The sequence below is a fragment of the Physeter macrocephalus genome, chromosome 16 (genome assembly GCF_002837175.3).
Source record: "Physeter macrocephalus isolate SW-GA chromosome 16, ASM283717v5, whole genome shotgun sequence".
NCBI classification, from domain to species: Eukaryota; Metazoa; Chordata; class Mammalia; order Artiodactyla; family Physeteridae; genus Physeter; species Physeter macrocephalus.
Window position 1 is genome coordinate 39,066,064 of NC_041229.1, and position 5,237 is coordinate 39,071,300.

Here is a 5,237-nt window from a genome sequence, read left to right on the forward strand (position 1 = left end):
CAACCACTGCGCCACCAGGGAAGCCCCAGGCCTTTTTAAATGAAACGCTTTCTTCCTCAGTGGTCTGAGGCCTGAGAATATGCATGGACAAAGAATTCTCTGCATAGATCCCTCCACCCCTCCAGATTAAGCCCTTGGAGGCTTAATCTGGGCTGCCTTCTGGATAAACAAGAATACCACCTTGTTCCAGTTATTTTTGTTGTGTAGCAAACCACCTCTAAACCTAGAGAATATGAATTGTCACATCTCTGAGGATGCTGTGGGGTGACTGGACTGAGCTGACAAGTTCTCCCTCAGGGTCTTCTATTCAGCTGCAGTCAGATAGTGGCTGAGTCTGGAGTCATCTGAAGGCTTTTTTCCTGTAGCCTAAATCTGAATGGCTGGAAAATCTGGGGCTGGTTGGGCTTCTCTCCATGGAGCCTCTCCATCTAGTTAGGTTGGGTGTTCTCACAGGATGATGGTCTCAAGGGTAACTGGCCGTCATGCACTGGGACTGGTTTGTACAAATTTGTAAGAACTGATTCTGTGTATTTCCTTCCAACCCTGCATTCAGTGCTGTCACTTTGGTAGCTTGAAATCAGCAATGGTGGGAGGGAGTATTTATAGAATAAAAACTGGTAAACACTACAAATCAGGGGGATTCCCCCCGCCCCAGAGAGCCAGGTTATCACCACATGACTTTATATGGTGGTTGGCTTCCCCCAGAGTGAGTGGGCCAGGAAAACCAGGAGGAAGGTGCAAAGCTCCTGAGAACCTAGCCATGGATGTCCCCGAAGGTCACTTTCTTCTTATCCTATTGATCATCAAGTCCCTAAGGCTATCCCTGATTCAAGAAGAGGAGAATTATCCATGTCCCATGGAAGAGTATAATAGAGGACCTGGCACAGAGTAGGTGTTCAATAAGTGTTTGATGAATGAATGAATGAATGAGTAAAGTCACTTAAACTCTAATGCATATGTACTTAAATCACTCTAAAAGTGGAAAGCCTTCTGGAAAGTTTTACTTCAACATCAGAGAGGCCAATGATTTTTAAGTCCCCAAAGAGCCTAAATCTAAAATTGCCTGATATAGATCTATTTACATTCTGTCTGCAGGTATTCACAGACCTGTTTTCTCAAGCTCTTCCCCTTATGTACTCAACTGGGACTGTACACATGACAATGGCAGAATGCTTTTTTTATTGATGTTTTCATACTATGTAAGTTTGCTTAACCTCTCTAAGTAAATCGCAAATTCCTTGAGAGAGTTCTCACCTATTTCTTTGCCACTCCTCCTCCCCACCTTGCCAAAACTCGATAATCATACATACATAAACACACAGATACTTACAAGATATATGATAGAGATTATAAGCTGTAAAAGAGAAGGAAAGAAGGAAAGGAACTAAGAACTCTTAATGGCTGTGTTTCATAAATGTTCTCATTTAATTCATATTCACCCAGAGAAATAGGCATTATTATTTCCATTTCATAGTTGAGGAAAATGAGTCTTAAGAAAATTTACCAATTTGGTCAAAGCCACACTAGGAAGTAGGGAGCTAGGATTCCAATGCAGACCTGCATGGTTCCAGGGCCTGAGCGTTATGTGTTCTTCAAGCCATCTTCCCACTGCAATATACATCTCCCATCTCCCCCATTCTCTCTGCCTCCCTCCTTGAAGTATCCACAAGAGTCCTAGAAATGCTAATGTTTCTAAACCCCAGATAGGGTAATAAGTGTTTCAAGTTCTGCTCTTAGAAGAAATGTCCTTAAAAAGCTTGGGAAGGGACTTCCCTGGTGGCGCAATGGTTAAGAATCCGCCTGCCAATTCAGGGGACACGGGTTTGAGCCCTGGCCCGGGAAGATCCCACATGCCGCGGAGCAATTAAGCCCGTGCGCGACAACTGCTGAGCCTGTGCTCTAGAGCCCGCGAGCCACAACTACTGAAACCCTCTTGTCTAGAGCCTGTGTTCTGCAACAAGAGAAGCCACCACAATGAAATACCCGCACACCGCAACGAAGAGTAGCCCCCAGTCGCTGCAACTAGAGAAAGCCGGAGCGCAGCAACGAAGACCCAACGCAGCCAAAAATAAATAAATAAAATTTAAAAAAAGATTCTTGGGAAGACAAGAAGCTTGAAGTGTCTTATACTAGGAAGGGAGTGAGCCTGGTCGCAGAGAGGTCAGCTAAGCGGCTATTGCAATAACCCAGCCAAAGATTGCTGGTGGGACAGACCAAGGTAGGGTGGTGGGATGGGTAGGCGAGAAAAATTTTGAGGACTATTAAGAAGACAGATCAACAGACTAGTGATGGATCGGATCATGCAGGTGCCAATCAGTCATTGTAGAATCATCACTCTGGCTGCCCCGGGAAGATGAGGCTGGAGAGAGGAAGCTGGGATAAGAGGTTTCCATATTCCTGGAGAAGGTGATAAGGGCTTAAAGTAGCCATGGAAGTGGGAGAGTGGATGGATCTGAGAGATCACATGGAGGCAGAATCTGTGGGATGTGTTGCCACACTAGATGTGGGAATGTGAGGGCGAAGGAGGGGTCAAGGGTGAAGTCCAGAAATCTGTCGTGGACAACCAGGTGCTTTTCACGTAGCTGGGGGACACGGGGGTCGGGGGAAGTTCCGCAGAGTTCAGGTAAGGATAAATTCTGGATGTGCCAAGTTTGAGGTGAATGAGTAAGCAGGCGCTCGCAGCCAGTATGCAGTTGCATTTAAACAAAACAAGCATCTCTTATCTCAATGAGATTCTTTGTTCCATTCAGAGGTTATAGATGAAAGCACTGAATCCTGTGTGGGACAGGGTTCTGTGTCAGGTTATAAAGGGACCCTGCAATTCTCAGTGTTTTCACTTTACTGTGGTTCAACTCTCTCAAAGCCATTTATCACCCTGTAGGTGCCTCCGTCATCACCAAGATGTCTTTATTGAGACTTCCAGAGCTCATAAGACCTGTATGATTCAATTAGTGGCAGTGACTCATAGAAAGTGTGGCAGGTAGATTTCAGGGGCCCCTAGAACCACAGATCGACCATACACACACATGCACACACACCAAAACTTAGAACTCGCATGGACAGGCTCTAAGACGTGTCTGCACGCTTCTGCCCCACAGGAGAGCACAGCCATTGTTTACACAAGGTCCCTGCGTGTCAGGACAAGGAGGCTGGGCCTTTGTCTCTGCTACACTCTGAGGAAGAAGGGAAGAATTCAAGCCGGCAAATGAGCAAATGAAGGCTCTCCAGAGAGCTGCTGCTTTCCTATACACTAGCTTTTATCATGAGACCCTCTAAGGGTTCTACCCAAAACACAAAGCCAGTTGTAGGAAGACAAAGCAGGTAGGACAGCCCCAGCCTAAGAAGACCACTTGTAGTTGCTTCACCAAAGGGTTCATTGTCCCACTGTTAGAACAGGCACCTGAAACCAAGCCCGGGTTAGGTTTCCATGCCACTGCAGCCTGAGCTGAGTGGTCACCCAGCTCAGGGCCTGCCAGCCCACCAGGTGGGTACCAGCTGCCTGGGAGCCAGCTGTCCTCCTCACCCAGAATGTCCCTTGACCCGACTCCAACTTTACCCTGAGGTGCCCTAAAAAGTGCCCCCCCCAATCAAGCTTTCCTGAATGGAAACCCACTAAAGAGGAGCTTTCTTACCTGAGGGAAGGTCCTGGTGCCCAGCTGTGGAAAAAACACCGAGTTCCCACAGACGTGACAGGGACTCACAGGGCAGATCTGTTGCTTTTAAAAGAAGAAAGGTGACTTCATCTCTGGTGCCGTGGAGTTTAGAAGAGCAACAAGTGCTTCCTGGCTGAGTCAACTCGGCCTCGCCAGTGATGACTCCATCCAAATTATGCAGCCGCTGCCCAGACACGCTCAGCCTTCAGAAGGTGAAGCGTTGGAATCTGACTTGCCCTGTTGTTTTCAAAGAGCTTCAGAAAGTCCGGAAGCACTAACCGCCTTCACCAGCACCAGGTGTAGGGAAACCACACACTTATTTCCCTAAGTCATATCATTATCTCCCAAGATCCAACATTCTAAGGAAGGAAAACAGGTATTTAAACATCTGAGTGGTAAAAATTCTCGGGGAAGGAGGGGAGAGAGAAGAAGCAAAGATCTTTCAGGCAGGAGGAGGGGCAGTGAGAAGCTGGAAAGGATCACTGTGCTAGGAGATTTGCAGAGCTGGTGATTTGTAAGCCTACAAAGATGACAAATAGGTGATGGTCTGGAGTTTGCAGAGGGGAAAATATTCAGTTCCGCAAAGGGAATGAGTCACTGTATGAAAGGAAAGTTGACAGTCTTTTTAATGAAGGCAACCTATTTTTATTTTCTTTTTATTGCATGTGGTACCACTCAACTCATTTGGGGTCATTTGTAACATTAATATATTAGCTCATAACATGCCCACATTTCACCAAATTTGGGAAAAGAGACATTTGTTTAAGTCAGGAATTTTCTCTTTTGTATGCTAAAGGTGAGGCTGGAGCAATCGGATTTGTAACATGGGATTCAAGGTCATGTCAAGCTACCCAGGAAGCCAGGCACCTCTGCTTGATGTCACATCCTTGAGCTAAACTTTGGGCAGACCTTCTGGCTGTGGTGCCAGGACAAGGCATGGTAATGGCTGTGACCTCCGTTGGAAGTAGGGCAGAGGGTTGACCTTAGCAGCTGACTGCCCTTTCTATCACACCTCTACTTCAGGAGAGTGTACAGCGACTTGGGGTCACTAGGCATGTGTCCAATTTCTTGCTGAACTATTTTGAGGCTTTGGGGGTCTTCCTGTGTCAAGCTTCACTCCAGAGAGGGTAAAACAAGAAAAAAATCTCTTTCTGTTGAGATAGAGATATTCAGTTCCAACATTAGAAAGGGGTTTTTGAATTCAGAGATTTAAGAAATGCCAACATGGCTTGTAGAAGGATTTGCAAGTCTTCTAGTCAGGGTATAAGTAGTGAGAAACGTAGAAGAAAGAGGAGCAGAGTTTCATCAATGTTGAGATCAAAAAAGGGCAGGAGGCATTTTTATTCGGTTTATCATAGACTCCTCAGAGCCTTGCACAGAGAGTAGCACACAGCAGGTGCTCAGTAGATAGAGAATAAATGGTGTCCGACAGCCCCTTCTGTTCCAGATTTCTAGAACAGATCTGTTGAGGACTTTTTGTTAAATTGAAGTATAATTGATATACAATATCATTGTAGTTTTGTATGTGTTCATCATAGTGATTTGATATTTATATACATTGAGAATTCTTAAAGTCACCATCTG

The 5,237-nt window shown here is 45.8% G+C and overlaps 1 long non-coding RNA gene across 5 annotated transcripts in view; it reads right to left on the bottom strand.

Moving 5' to 3' along the window:
* LOC114488062 (uncharacterized) overlaps window positions 1-3,798 on the bottom strand; it is a 38,460-nt gene extending 34,662 nt beyond the window's left edge. For 2 of the 5 annotated variants that reach the window (XR_008615397.1, XR_008615398.1), the window contains exon 1: window positions 3,633-3,798. This is a non-coding gene — a long non-coding RNA (uncharacterized lncRNA). The remainder of the gene's footprint in view (window positions 1-3,632) is intronic. The other 3 variants (XR_003683756.2, XR_008615399.1, XR_008615400.1) reach the window with 2 other exon arrangements.
* Window positions 3,799-5,237: the final 1,439 nt, after the last annotated feature.